Below are 16,706 nucleotides of genomic sequence, written 5' to 3' on the forward strand. Positions count from 1 at the left end.
GACCGGCAGCCAAATTCCAATTTCTATAAATCATGCATATTTTTTTTTTCTTGAGGAGGAGAGGCATGCATTTCAAAATCAAGCCATTTAGAGACATTAAATCGCGAAGCTCTAAGAAAAATTTCTAGTTAATTAAATCTTTCGGAAATACTCCATAATTTATGAAATACTTTTGAGTCCCTTTCGAGCTCGCTGCCCATCTGATTGGAAATTTTGGGGTGTGGCAATTACGGACCTGGCAAGAATGCGAATCGTTGTGTGCGATGAATCGTCACGTATGAAGTTGGGCAATGGGTATATTATGACGTAACAAGCAAATGACGCATCTTTTATGAAGAAAGTTGTTTTCTCATTAGGGCTTTTCATCGCAATCCTTATATTGTCTTCCAATAAATCTTCTAAGATTAGTTCCAAGAAGCAAAATAAATGTAATCGTGAGTAATCGTGATTACTTTTCCAATATAATCGTAATCGTGATCGACTACTTCCTGATTTTGCTTTAATCGCCATCGCCATCGCTTTATTCAGAAATAATCGTAATCGTAATCGATTACATTCATGAAGTATTCACCCCATGTCTGAAACCATTATAGTCCAGTGTTTGGATCAATTCAACTATATAGCTTTGAGTCGCAAGTCATTTTGAGTCGGGGCAAATTTTGACTCACGACTCAACTCAATTTTGAGTCAACTCACATCTTCTGAAGTAACCAAATCTTTTCAGCTTAAATCATCTGATTTTAATCTGTGGATGAAGATGTATATGGATTTTTACCGCAGGGGTCGGGAACCTATGGCTCTTTTGATGATATAATATAGCTCTCTGATAAATTTTTTACTTGGCACTTACTTCAAATTTATCTATATTGCTGCAACTGTTTTGTAAATTTTCATACTGGTCGTCATTATTATTCTTTTACTAGCTGGGATGAGTCTTTGTTAGGTCAAGACAGTGGCGTATCCGATGGTTTAGGGGCTCGCTCAAAACCCCCCTTTTTCGAAGTCCTCAAATTTATGTCAAATACTGCCTTCTGATATTTGCTTAATTACCTATAATTGCCACAATCGTGTTTTTTTTTCTTCATAATAAGCAAACACGGCACCGAAGTTTGTTTAATTGCAAAGTTGCTATCGCGCCGACAATATCATAATTCTCTGTACCCAACATCGCACGCCTTGAAATCTTGGATTGAACAGAGAGAAAACCAGACATAGCGACACCTGTACGAAAATGCCGTAGTACAAGTCGTCAGATGCCGAATAATTATAAAAAATATCAGCTTGGTGAGAATTACCATTGTATAGTCGAAAAACGCCACGAATACCACAATCAACAACAGCTTGCTGACTAAATAACGTTGCACGTCATCGCACGTGTTAATTGGGACGGCGGGACAGGTGTTATTCGACACATATGGTAAGCATATAGAGAAGTATTAAAATGTAAAACGGGCAGCGATGAATACGAAGAGGTATCTTTCGATATGCGGGCATACTGACAAAATTAATCCGACAATCCAAAAACGCATCTTACCATTATATGAATAGAAACAACATCGCTTGTAATCTCTTTTCCGGCAGTGGTGGCTGTACTCGCGCCCTCCTTCAAGGAATCGGAAATGTCCTCCGATGACGCCCAAATGTCTTCCTTTTTGGCAATACGTCCTCCTTCATAACTTCGAGAGCCAGGCGATAGTACACGGACAACTAAAAATGCCAACAATTGCGAAGAATCTGGATTGGTTGACTAAAAAAAGATTAACGTCAACCGATTTTACGTGGGAGCTGGCCCTTCGGGAGTACAGTTCATAAAAATTACCTCATTCTTTTTAGTCAACCCAATGGGCTATACTTTTCGTCCAAGGTCAGTGGTTCTCAAACAGAAGCTTCACTATAGGCATTGTCAGGAACGCTGCGAAACTTCTAAATTTGCAACATGATTCATAATTATAGTTATCAATCATGTTATAACTCGATTTATTATTTTTTTCTGAGCTGCAGATCGTATGAAGCAGTTAGTCTTTATAATTGAAATAATGCTAACATCAAACATGATGGTTATTGATGATAAAAAAATATCATCATTTCAATTATTGGTAAGCCATTAAGTCAACGGTCAGTCTCTAAACTCTAAGTCATCGCACCACTTAAGGTGGTTACTGTTTAAACTTGGCAATACAGAAGTTTAAGTAGTAGCGTAATTAGCTAGCAGCGAGCTCATTATTTTGACCAATTAGGGTAACTTCGGTATAAATAAATTATTACAGGATTTTAAGCTACCAGTTTCAGTACACAAATAGAGCAGGAAATTGGTAAAAAACAAGGTTCCCTCTAAGCTGCGCACGTGCGCAAATGCGCAGTGCTGACACTGTCTCTGCGCACAGAAAATCAAATCTAAGTTGCGCACAAAAGTCCGAAGTGATGATCTTTTTTAGTCGTTACGCACTGTTGTCCAAGGGACTGCGCAGTAAGTTGGCGAGTGTGCGCAGACACGTCAAAAGTTAGAGGGAGCATTGGGGAAAAAAATGAAAATTTACAGTCTCTAGAAAAATAAATAGGTATAAGAAGTATAGGCTATTTCCTGATCTATCCAAAGGGTTCGAGACCTAGCCACGGAACCCACTTTCTTATGTGATAGATAAGCAGTAAAAATACTTTCAAATTGAACTGCTGACTTTCAGGAATGACGCGGCTGGACATTACATTTTCAATTTTAACTCAATTTCACGATGTCATGTTGTTACCATATCCAAAGTTGCCACCGGAATCGTTACGCCTTCATATTCCATTTACTTTTAGCTATCTGTGTGAAAACGTATTTTTGTTCCCGTTCATGTATCATATCGAAGGCGCATAACCAACTAGACCTCGACGATTAATGCGACTATAGCTTTCTAAGACACAAGCACGTATTTTCAGACTTGCTTCTGACATGCAGACGCCGAAATCTAAAAGTGAATTCGCTTCAAAACAGTAGCCTGAAAGTCTTCACAAATTCCGCATATAATATGATATGGTTTACAACTCAAAATAAGCACAACTTTGGTTGCAAGAAAATTGAGCTAAATTATAAGCAACACTTAGGATCCGTGACCGCCCTGGTGGACCAAAAGGAGTCCGCAACGACAAAAGGGCTGAAAACCACTGTTCTATAGGATTTTGTAAGACACTCCTTAGAGCAGGGGTTCCAAACTAAGGGTCGCGGCCGCAATGGGGTCGTTTGCCTATTCTCTGTGGTCGCGGAGATGACAATGAAATACCAATGACTATTACAAGAATGCCATTTAAAGCGCCAACTTCTATAACTTAGAGTTGGTGTCTGGCCATCACTATGAACATTAAAGTGTGTAGGAACAAAATAAAAATCAGACGGTAATTTGTCCTTCCGGGAATACTACAAGTGACCGGTAGTGCTATGTGCATTACCAACAGAATATATTCAAACACACTCGGCGCGGCTGAATCGTTATCTGTTGATCGCGTGACACAGTATTTCACGTGGCAGTAATTGACTATACTTCGATTGGATATAGATAGAAATCGTTCCAAAAGACCTAACACGTCGCTATAATATTGATTGAGTTTCTTAATCTAAGGACGGAGGTTGGCGAGTTCGTAGTTGCTATTACTCCGCACATGGTCGTCAGCTTCACACTTCAGGAGGTGGTGACCATTTTTCGTAACCAGCACGTCAAAGTGAGAGGTGGGGTCGCGCAACATTTTCAAATCAAAATTTGACGTCGTGGCCATAAAAGTTTGGATACCCCTGGCTCACAGCGATAGGGTCATGTAGGGTGCAGATGGTCGATGATTCACTGGATATTCACATTCATTGAAGCTGTTGTAGCCGACTTGAGAGTGCCGTGACATATCCTTGTAATCATTAGCGTTTAGCTATAACCTGTCTCTGTCTGGGTGCTTGGTTAACTCGAGCAATCAACATATCAGTCTCGCGGCTACTTGTCGCCACGACGTTAGCAGTGTACCGATGCCTGCAGCTATGCGTCTATTTGATAACAACATTTCGTTGTTCTTTGACAGTTCCGCCTTTATTTTCTGAATACTATTTCTCAGTAAGCTGCCTGGTTTTCAACCATTTCATCTCACATTGAACGGTGCTTTAGCTAGGCGTCTGATTCTAAGCGGGGCTTGTTGAAAGAATGGGGAACTGGTGAGTGCAATTTGATTTCTTCGTAGCGATATGACAATGCTGCGTGGACTGCTATCCTTTCCCAAGTGTCCAACCTTGACTATTAGTGTGACCATTACGAGGATCAGTATCATGGCATGGCATAGTATCGTATGGAAAGAGCATTTTCTATGCTCCATACTTGAACCAGCTCTTTCCATGTCGTGCGTATGATTTTGATACCATATTTGTTCCATACCATTTGTTCCATGTCATAAATGTAATATCTTTTTTAACCCACTAAATGCATCAGATGTTCATATTTCAGATGTATTTATAAAGAATATAATCAAACTCCTAAACCTACTCCAGCGCTTCGTAATTGCGCGTACTGGTGTTGAAGAATCCGTTCTGCTAAACGTCAACATCAAAGTGGCTTACTCAAATTGAATATGATTAGGGACACGCAATACCGTGGCTCTTATCCAGTGCCTGATTGTGATGACCCCATCCACATGACTAGTGACTACCATGGTCTTACGCGTAGCATTCTCGTTACCACATCGGCGTGAGGCCTGCGCACTTGCAAATCCACTATTAGCGCAATAACGCACCTACAAAATACCGTGTTGGGGTTGGTAGCATACTATGAAAGGTACAGAGAACGAAGCGCTATTCGCTCGCAGGGGATCATTTTGTTGTTGAAGGAGGCGTGGCGTAAACTTCAAACGATCCCTACGCCTATACAGTATACACCCCACTTCGCTCTGGCTCTAATCGTGGTCGGAGAGCGACCAAATTCAATCCGTCCAATTTCCATGCCATATACTTGCCCATAGGGGTGCATTTAGCCCATAGGGGTGCATTTAGCCCATAGGGGTGCATTTGAAACAGACGGTGTTTTAAAATGGCGGCTGGAACCTAGAAATAGTCTTCGGTTCCACAGTTGTAGCGTGTAAATATAGATCCATCGGTAAGGAATGGGTGTTCTGATGATGAAGACCGTCGTCCGCAAACATCCTGCATAACGATGTAGTCCTGGTTAAAGATATTTTGGGTCTGTTTATGACAGTGGTCGGAAACCACATTCGTCGAAGGAACCATATATTTTCAATTGTAAATTACAATCCACTGTGACGTCACAATTAAAGATTCGTGACGTCATGAGTAAAATCATGTTTTAACATGTTTGTTTTAAATGACTCTACTTGTCCATTTCCATCTTACATATACTCGTGCCGTATCGTACTTCCGTGCTATACCATGCTATGCCCTCGTCAGTATTTCGATGAAGTTCCATAATCATTTACATTTCCGACGATATATTCTATAGTACCGCGGGATTGCATCAAAAATCCGCCTCACGTAGGGCAGTCCTCCGCAACAGGTGCGTCGCGCAGCGATGTTAGGTGTGTATATGTAAGCGAAACATACTCTTTCCTGCAGACGACGACCTGTCCTCTGTCAACCTTTACCAATTTTAACGGTACAGCAAACCATGGCAATTATACCTAATCTAATTCAAGACATAATTAGAGTGTTTTAGAACGTACGTTGGTGCTGTCGACAATGGCTATGGTTATTCTGCGCGTTTTAGTAGTCGGCAGCGTGTTGCCAGCTTGGAAAACAAAATTCCCTATTGGATTTGATTTAAGAACGCCTCCCGTTGCAACTGTAGAAGCATGACCATGTGTTTTCCACAAATAACAGGGAAAACGACGGTCAATTATTTAAATCCTTCTGCTGCTAATACTAAAATATGAGCTAAATAATTGTCCCTGCCATATTCGGGGTTTTTGAGTTATCTACAAAACGACGCAAAACAAATTTGACGATTAAGCGAAGTTATTTGAGTTTTTCATTATCAATTCTGGGATGACCCACCGTCCATATAACGCTATTTTTGCGAATCCAAAATTGTCAACTGCAATAACTTCGCTTCCGCCGGTTGGAAGTGAGCAAAAATTGTTAAGCATAGGCCCTAGTTCTTTTAGACGACTTCACAATGCCACGGGTTTGACGATAAAATTTCAAGAAAATATAATTAAAAATTTTTATGATAAATTAAAAATTTTCAAACTGAAATGCGTTCACATCTGCCAGTTGGAACCAGGGTTGTGGATTCGGGGTCGGAATCGGGGTCGGTGGAGTCGGAGTTTGGCTAATTTTCGCTTGATGGAGTCGGAGTCGGAGTCGGAATCGTGAAAAGTCGGAGTTGGAGTTTGTGAAAATGACTTCGACTCCGACTCCGATTCCAACTTCTCTATCATGAAAACAATTGCTTTCAAAGGATTTTCAATAAGAGTTTTTATGTACCACCAATCACTGTTATTATTAAACATACGAATCATGTGTTGCCAGCTCATGGCACGCAGGCCAAATGTGGCCAGCGAAAAGGTTCTGTGTGGCCTGCAAGGTAATTCTCGAAATTATTTATAACATCAGGTAAAATTGCAAGGATAACCAGAATTTTATTAGCCTGACCGCGAAACTTGGTGTCGGCTAAAACGTCAGTTCTGACGCATTGGCGTATCCAGGGGCCAGTCACTTTTATCGAAGATCTTTGTATATTACCATAAAGTAGAATATTTCATAGCAGATTTATTTGGCTTGAGATTTTTCTCGGCACTTCGCATGATTTATTGTCACTAGATTTCTTGCATTCAGTATTGGAGCCCCCTTCTGAAAATTATAACATGTTATTTACTGAATTGAGTCTTACTATACTCGCGATTAGGAGATAACGTGTAGTCCAACATGAGGCTTCGCTTGTGCACTCGCAGCGAGATCGTCGACGACGAAACATTTGCACAAAATGATGGAGGTTTAATAACCGAAACCGTCGATATTGCTATGTATAAACGTCGAATAATCCTGTCCTTGCCAAATGAGCCCCAATATATGTCAGTAGCATAATTTATTGATGGAATTCATTCATTACCCACGAAAAAAATTCGCGCTTGGCGCGACAAGGGCACAACTACACAGTACACAGTTGTATGACATAATTGTTATCAATTTTAGAACGTAGTAATATAAGTCTTGTTTGCAAAGTTACCTAATTCGGACGACTAAAAAAAGGTTATCAACATTCTAGTTGCCCGCGCATTGGTTCGTAAATCTCATGTGTCCCTTTGGCCGAAAAACTTGCCCACACCCGATATCGATAATATTAAACATTACTTGCAAATTACAACTCAGTTGCATAGAGGAAGAAAATCGCAATATGCGCTTTCGCGATGCAGTAAAAATTGATGCAATTTTTGGAATTTTACCATGATACTGTGGCAGAGCAAATGCATCGGCTGGTTTTGCAGAATTGTAAAATTGATGTAAATATAACCAAACGATACTTCCCACTTGACAAAACTAAAAATATTTGTAGCGTAGCTTGGCTGTTTGGGTCGACCAAATATTTAAGAAAGACTGCAAGACCGACTTAGTCCTTGAATACCTGACTGTATAAGTATATACATGCGGACTAGACATAGTTTTTATCTACATTTTTATAATACAGGATTGGATATATGTCATATTCGATATTACAATATTAGCGAGTCCATGTTAGAAAAACTTATAAAATATGAAAAAGGAAGATCTTTAGCAAATCATTCTTTCATATTAATTGAATAGTAGATAATTCGAGCTGTGCCACAATGAAACAATTTTGCATGCCACCATTAATCATATGTTTGCATTTGTTTAATGGTTGTTGATAGTGTGGCATATGATATTCGAAGTAAATTGGTAATACTGCTGGAGTCGGAGTCGGATTCGGTACGTTTAAAGACTCGGGAGTCGGAGTCGGGGCCGGAGTCGGAGTCAGAGTCGTACGTTTAAAGACTCAGTAGTCGGAGTCGGAGTCAGTATATTGAAAATGTGTGGAGTTGGAGTCGGAGCCGGAGTCGTTGGTAAAATTTACCGACTCCACAGCCCTAGTTGGAACCGAGCCAAATTTTGGCGTGCAGCGTTCTCTTACGCAACCTAACAAATTTATTCAGTGAATCTCCGGAATCCGGACCAAAACGTATTTTTGAACAACCTTAATGTGCAGCAATGTTGGCTTAAGGAACGGAAGCATGCTCAACGATCATGAAATCCGATTGTAAGCTGACTAATTCTTCAGTCTATTCTTTCAGTTGGACCACAACTCGTGAATTCCTCGTACCTTTCTTCGAGCCAGAGAACGACGATGAGGATATCGAAATGCAGATTATTACGGCTCCAGAAGTTTACGACGATCCACGTATGTAATAATATAAAATGTTAGTTGTTCATAAAGTTTTCGACGGGCAGCCCGTATGCCCCGACCAGCCGTTGACGCCACATGACGTAACAGTTGTTAACTGCAAAAACACCATGTCATATGTAGGCACGGCACTGAATATTGTATGCAAGATGTGATGTCATCTCATCGAGCTCTGCTCCACTCTATCTAATTAAGCTTTCTTGTTTCCACTTCTACTGTGCATTATATTATTCTCTTTGTGACTTGAGACTGAGACGGTGGGGAATTTTGGGGGCTTGACTTCGCATTTCGGAAAGTCGGAAGCAAATCTTTAGCTTTCAACACAGCATCCATTGTAGTAAAAAATTTAATAAACTCGAAGACTTTTCGGGTGCCTCTTTTCAAGAGTTGACGGCAGATTGAAGGGATTTAAACATATTTAAAAGCAGAACCAAAAAGGTTAAGTATGACGCAACAATCAAAATCGCACACCATGAGATTCGTATTGTAACAATGGCAACAACAATAAACACCATGAGATTCGCATTGTAACAATGGCAACAACAAAGTTGGTTGTTATTGCGATTGCTACAATGCCAACCTCGTGGTGCGTGATTTTGATTGCTGCGTCATACTTCACGTTTTTGGTTCTGCTTTTAAATCTGTTTAAATCCCTTTAGTGTGCCGTTAACTCTTGAAAAGAGGCACCCGAAAAGTCCTCGAGTTTGATGAATTTTCTACTACAATGGATGTTGTATTGAAAGCTATGTTCAAGTTCTGTACCACGAACCAGCTATTCAAGCAAATCGCCAGCTGCGACTTTACATCACAGATCTCTTGTGACGCGAGGCTGGATCGATTGCGGTCTGCTCGTGTAGATTAGGTTTGCCATACGTCCGGAATTTCCCGGACACGTATGGAATTTCACTGTTAAAACTGCGACTTTTGAAGGCTTGAAGTAAACTCGTAATTTTTTCTAAACAATATTATTTTGGGGCATATTGATGCTAAATGAAATTTTTCTTCGCGCTGCGCGCGATTTAGTACCGCATATATTGATTTTATTATGAGGACTACCCCCCTCGCTTAAACTGCGATCAAAAATGAATATAAATAACATTCATTCACAAAAATAAGTCTAATTGTAATCGCAATTACAAAGATAACGGTATATTCATAGACTCGGTTTAGGCCGCTTAGATGCTTTATTCAAAGATAGTGGTTCTAAACCTGGAGGTAGTTTGCCTTTATTCTGGGGCTCGAGAAGATGTTGAAAGTAATCAGCTTCTAAAATAGGCCAGGAGTATGTCTTGGCGAATGTGGCGACCTTTAATTAGTAATCAGTAGGGCAATTTTTTTTTACCTAAAAAACGGAAGATTTTGACCTAAAAAATCTGAATTTTGACCTTTTTTGACCTAAAAAAGTGAAATTTGACCAAATTTTGACCTCACGTATGCAAATTAGGTGTTTTCGCATATCATGTTAAAATTGTACTACTTATCTTCATTTCTGGTTGGAACTGTCTGTCCTTACAAAGTAGATTGGCCTGAAAAAACGTTTTTGGGTCAAAAAACTGACAGATTTTTACATGAAAAACTAGTATTTTAACGAAATCTGGCCCTATGGAGAATTCCAGTAGTTACATTACGTATTCTGGTGGAAATAATTAAAATTTGTTGTAGTACAACAACGAAAGATCCTTTCCTACATTCTCGGGTAGAAAGTTTCTGTCCTTTCTACGTAGCTTGCCAAGAACGGAGAAAGAACGTTCAACAGCAGCATTTGTTGGCTGACAACACTCAAGTTATGTGCAGCACACTGCTGGTGACAAACCGTGTTGCTTCATTCTGACAATGTTGTCTATATCACAATTTTTCAGCTTGCGCTTCTTGATATAAGAACCATGCAATGTCCAAGCAGTCTTGCTTCAGCTAGGATATTGCGGTACGTTGACCATAAAACCATGTCACTATTTTTTTTTTTTTTTTTTTTTTTTAGGGGTCTGGAGGGGCCACAGCCAACCTCCCCCCGTGGGGATAGTTGTGACTACAGCTGAGATATTCCACCCAGCTGTAGGCACTCCCCGGTGGTAATAGGGTCTAAGTGTCGAAAGGACATGAAGAACCCATGTTACTTCGGTTCGTCTTCTTTTTCTTCTTTCATTTGTCTTCGGTACTAGGTGCGACCAACAGGGGTTTTCTGGGAAAAAACCGGAGGACCCGGCGAAAAAACCCTGCCCTGTTGGCTCCAAAGAGCTGGCACAAGCAGGCTTTGGCTGGGGGGCCCTGTGGAGCCTTGTCCCGCCGCTACCGTGCTTGTGCCTGGGATACTGGCCAGTCGAGCTGACGAGATCCCGGTTTCGGAGCATGAAGGCGTGACGGCCATACTTCTCCTGGGTGTGAGAGTGCTTGGAGAGTCTGGTTCAATATTAAGGGTCAACGCATCGCAAGGGCTCACGGCTCACAATACGATGCTTACCTTAATACAACCAAATACTCCATTTGACCATTTATGATTCACAATGAGCAGACGATGGTCCGTTAGGCCTATAAAGTAGGCTACAAGCTGTAAAATATCAAATGAATAAGTTCACCGACAGCGCAAAATCTACGATACAAACGAAATGCAGAGGTCAAAAAATGTTTGACTTTGTAAACAATTTTGACAAATTTTGACCTAACGCTACAATTTTGACCTAATTTTGACTTTTTTTGACATGTCAAAAAAAATTGCCCTATAATCAACTCATCAAATGTTGAGCTGGGCCACGGAAGATTTTCAAATTGGAAATGGAATCGCGACCATAAAAGGTTGAAAACCACTGGATGTGCTATTTTTAGTGGTGCAGTGCCCAACGGCATTAGGCTGATAAATAATTCTGTCGGTGTGTCATGAACATGACTTAAGGATGTATAATTTCGCTACTTGCATTTTGGAAACCATTATACTTCTCCAGCTCTACCGCTAACTCTGGTCATGTGGGCGGAGAGAGGATCAAAACTATATAGTAATACATGGAAGAACTAACATTTTTGACATAATTCATTCAAATAATGTAACGACCAGATGCATATAATAACTAGGGCAACTTTTTGCAACTTTTACAACTTTTTTTACAGCTCCGGCAGCTTCCTAAATACTCGTCAGATATGTAGAATGCTGTTTTGAGCTGTTTGAAGGAATCTTATAGTGCAACTTTTTGCAACTTTTGACCATTTTTTTCATGCAACTTTTTGCGACATTTTGCAACTTTTTCGATTTTTCATGAAAGTATTTTCGATTTTGGTGAAATACACGGCCAAATTCTACTGAAACACCGCAAATCAGCACCGAAGTAACGCTGAGCCGGGAAATTGACCTTTTTTTAGTCAATCTGGGAAGATGACCTTTTCTTTGTTTTTTTTTAGTCAACCGAGCAACATGTGGTCTTTTAGTGCAACTTTTGTGAAAAAATAAATGCAACTTTTGTCAAAAATAAATGCAACTTTCCACGGATTTAACTGCAACAGAAACTTGCCCTAATAATCAGGGCTTTGGATCCGGAGCCGGAGCCCGGAGCCGGAGCCCTGGAGCCGTGCATTTTTACCGGAGCTGGAGCCGGAGCCGGAGCTCTGCATAAAATTCAGCCGGAGCCGGATCCGGAGCTGGAGCTAGTTATTTGAAGGGTAGCTCCGGCTCCGACGTATTTCATAAGATGCTATTATATATGCAACAACCATATCTGCTGAGTTCACCTAATTCAACAACAGGCCATCGCGAAATTAAGAATCTTTTCCTCTTTGGCGCTGCCTTTTCCGACTAACAATTGTTCCTGGGGATTTACCAGCAGGGCAGTCATATGTTCAATATTCAATCTTCATACATGAGCGCCGAACCTCGGTATGCTAGATATGCCTGTGAATATTGTGGGTATTCAGCATACCCGCAATTTCATCATCAACACAACCTTGTTGGCCAATTGTGCGTTTTGAAAATATAATCACTATGTATTACGCGAAATGGGAGAGAGGATAAAAACGTGATTTCGTTGCACATGTCGATATGACGAGCACGAGCCGGGAAATGCCATCTCATCGTTGCTATGAATCAATTGAGCAAACAGGCTACTCGTTCTTTCGTGATAGTTCTTTAATCGGGCCGCGAAATTGGACAGTGTTATCAAGTATGCGATTATGCATGCGAATTGGAATTCATTACTGCGCATGATCGTCATTCACTCCAGTAAGGATTTTCGAGCGTGAATAGGGGATGGCAGAAGAGTAGCCCAAAACGCCGTTACACTCAGCGAACAATTGTCGCGGTGCGAGCTACTCAATACGATGTCAGGACCCGATGATATTTTATGTTGGAGGCAAATTACTGATTAGATACGCGATTTCTAATTTGTAATCATCTGTTTCGTAAATTCATTCTTGATGTCTGCGTGATACTGTACTATTTCCGGATTAACGCGCACTGTGACTTGTAAATGTGCATAGTTTAGTTCGTTACGGGCACGGCGCAAGGTGCATGGCACAGTGATTAATCAAGTTGCAATAATAATGAAAAATCATATTCTCCGTGCAATTGCTGGTTATGGGCATGGCGCAATGTGCATGGCACAATGTTTAATTCGATTCGTTTCAACGGGAAAATATTATCTTCCGATAAACTTGATCGACACCGGATGGACTGGTAACGAGTGCTATAATATCGAACGTCAAACCATTGGCCATTTAGTGCGGATCGAATTTTATTGATCAGGCCGTGATGTCCGCCCATATTGCTCTTACTACAGTTACAGTTGAATAATAATCGCTTATTGGAAGATTGAATTGACGTGTATGGCTTAATGTTAACGAGTACAACAATGGCATGGATTAAGGTGCGTTCTACTGCAACTGTGATGTTATCTACAATTGTCAAGTATTCATTATGACGTCACAAGCCGACACGGCGACACCCATGTCTTAGTTGCTGCATCCGATCTTACTGGCGGCTGACAGACTCTAGATTACTATAGATAACTATCCTATGGGTAAATTAGTAATCTATATAGACCAGGGGGGCCAGCCTTTTCGGCTAAAGGGCCACATGGCATTGACGAACTAGTGCGCTGCCCACTAGCCGCGCCAGGCGCGTAAAATTTTCTAAGTTATTATTATTATTACTTGGATATATTGCGGGTCGACTGTATACCGCCCGCTGGGCTCAGTGTGCAAGGACAGGATTATTCGGCATCTGGACATATCGATATCGAAGATTTCCGCTAATATACGACAATCATTGTGTGCCTACATTTCATCGTCGACGATCTTTCTGCGAGCGCAAACGCGAAAAGACTTCTTCTCGTAATTGCGATTATAGTTAAACTCAATCGGCTAAATAAGGCGTTTTTTTCATTTTCAGGAGGGGTAGGCTGCAAATCAAGAAATCGTGTGACAATTAAACACGCGAAGCGTGAAGAAAATTTTACTACTCTTTTGGTTTATTGCAATGTACGACGATTTACTAAAAATGTGACAGGACCCTGGATCTGCCAATGCGTCGGAGCTGATATTTTAGTTATCAACAACATCCCACGTGTCGCGGCCAGACGAATCATAATTTTGGTTGGCCTTGCAAGTTCATAATCTGACCAATTCAATTTCGATAATATAACAGGATTTTGATAATATAATAGAAAATTAGCTTGCAGGCTACTCAAAACCTTCTCGCGCGCCACATATGGCCCGCAGACCGCGGGTCGCCCACCCCTGATATAGACAGACACCTTCGATAGTTTTCAGAGCCGGAGCCAGAGCTGGAGCCGGAGCAGTGGTAATAATGCGGCTCCGGAGCTGGAGCCGGAGCTAGTGTATGATAGAAGAAAGCTCCGGAGCCGGAGCTGGAGCAATGCAAATTTGCGGCTGCTCCAAAGCCCTGCTAATAATAACCAAATACATCAACAGATGCATGCCACAGCACTTGCATCGATTACCCTACAGTGGGCCAAGATCAGTGTTTATTTGGGCGGGCGGGACTGAAAAATGTGGCTTCGGCTCTGGTTACAACTTACGCACACAACCACATACTCCTGAACCGGATCGTGACCACCTCTAGTCGATAGGCAAAACTTTGCTGGTGTGACGTCGTATTGATCAACAATGTGGTCCTATCTCATTTTCAAATCCGCTAGTGGGCGGACCCGATCTGACTGTCGTAGAAAATATTCCATTACCATGCACCAGTGAATGTCGTTCGATGCCGCAATCGCGATGGACACGATACGCTATCTACGTAGAGGTGGTCAAAGTAGTCAAGAAAGCTACTCAAGTAGTAGTAGAAGTAGTGACGAAAAAATCTACTCAAGTACGAGTAGAAGTACTTCTTCCATAAGCAACCTAAAAATACTTGAAGTAGGAAGTAGAATTCACTGACTTTAAAAGTACTCAAGTAAGTAAGTAGTTGTGAAAACGATCCTAATTCGTTCACATGGATTGTAAAAAGGCGCAAATTGAGCTATGCGAAAGGTGATGAGCTTGATTTATATTGATGCATACCAACAGGTATATAATTTTCGACATATTTTCCTGAAGTTAAAGGCATTACTACACTTGATTTTATACTTCAACATGTATGTTATCCAGACAAAACAACTGATATTAATTATAACTCAAAGTATATGATACTGTAAATACTACTTCTAAAAGTGGAACATGTATTTCATGCCTTTAGTCAGGGTTGTAATGACTCGAGTCACGATTTTTTGATGTTCGACTTGACTCGACTTGACTTGACTGGGTCTACCAAGACGGGCATTTCATTGTAATTTCGAAGAATAGTAAAGTTATCACACTATAATTATTTTTTCTATCAGTACTAATACTTGAAAATGCTACCAGAAACTGTTATAAGTGATTAAATAGTATATTCATATTGAAATGAACCCGAATATTTTCGGTTGACACTCGTCAGGGCACGGAATGTGTTCGCGATTCGTTCACGTTCGCTGGTGAAATACGAAACCTGGATTTGCCGAATCCAGACGTGTTTCTGAGCTCATTTGATATCTCTAGTCTGTTTACGAACGTTCCGCTGCATGAGACTATTGATATTTGTGCCAACGCGCTGTACGGTGGTAAGTTACCACCACCATCAATCCCGCGTAACGTCTTTGTTGAACTTTTACAAGCGGCAACTGGCTCCGTGGAATTTAGCTTTAACGAGGTCATGTTTCGCCAAATAGACGGCTTAGCCATGGGTAGTCCCCTGGGACCTATTTTAGCCAACATTTTCGTAGGGTATTACGAGGGCGAGCTTCTCTCCCAGAGTGAGTCCGCCAAACCACTATTGTACCGCCGATACGTAGATGATACATTTGTCATTTTCAGGAATGAATCGGAGTGTGACCAATTTCTCATTCGTTTAAACTCGCTTCACCCGACCTTGCAATTCACATTAGAAAAAGAACGCAATAACTCATTATCATTTCTGGACGTATTAGTCGAAAAGCGCAATACCAGCAAATTTGAAACGTCTGTCTTCAGGAAACCGACATTCACAGGCCAATACCTTCGCTGGAATTCATTTAGTCCTCGGCGCAGAAAAATTAACCTCATAGGCACACTCGTGCAAAGAGCGTTGATGATATGTTCGGGTAACAAACTGAGTTTAGAACTTGACTACATCCGAAAAATCTTACTGGATAACGGTTACCCTGAACACGTCATCAGCCGCGGCATGGAGAGGAAATTAACGCAATTCAACGCAGAAAAACGAACAGAGCCCACCGCACGAACAATAAAAGATGTTTGTACCCATCTACCTTGGATTGGCCCCATTTCCACCCGCTTTGAAAAACAATTGATTTCTGCTGTCAGTAAGTGTTACGACACAGTCAAAACCAATGTGATTTATACAACAACACAATGCTCCCTTCAACACGCAAAGACATGCTTCCTGCACTTCAACAAAGTAATGTAGTGTACGAATATAGGTGCCACTGTGATTGTGGCTACGTGGGAAGAACGTCAAGACGTCTGCAGGACCGCATAAACCAACATGTCCCCAGATTTATCAGAACACGCTCAGTGAAAAGCTCACCCTTAACTCATCCACTTAAGATTGATGCTGATCGATCAAAGGCCATTAATTCTGCCATCGGCAAACATCTGTTGGATAATCCGATTTGTGCGAATAATTATCGAGACGACCGATTTCGAATCGTAGGGCGAGGCCGCTCACAATTCCATTTGTGTGCCTTGGAGTGGACTCTTATCAAAACTTAACACCAGATAAGGCTGTATCAACATAAAGAGTTCGTGTACCACCTAAAAATAGTACATTGAACGCTCTCTCTTTCATGCTGGTGACGTCATATTTTGTGA

General features: G+C 41.1%; 1 protein-coding gene across 1 annotated transcript in view; it reads right to left on the bottom strand.

Annotated features, from left to right (window-relative positions):
* The window catches only part of LOC145452180 (tyrosine-protein kinase transmembrane receptor ROR2-like), a 262,709-nt gene extending 251,851 nt beyond the window's left edge, over window positions 1-10,858 (bottom strand). Inside the window, exon 1 of the mRNA XM_080330408.1 lies at window positions 10,837-10,858. The gene's annotated coding sequence lies outside the window, so the exon portion shown is untranslated. The remainder of the gene's footprint in view (window positions 1-10,836) is intronic.
* Window positions 10,859-16,706: the final 5,848 nt, after the last annotated feature.

This window comes from Botryllus schlosseri, chromosome 12 (assembly GCF_051294905.1).
Source record: "Botryllus schlosseri isolate E-star chromosome 12, Bs_hap1, whole genome shotgun sequence".
NCBI classification, from domain to species: Eukaryota; Metazoa; Chordata; class Ascidiacea; order Stolidobranchia; family Styelidae; genus Botryllus; species Botryllus schlosseri.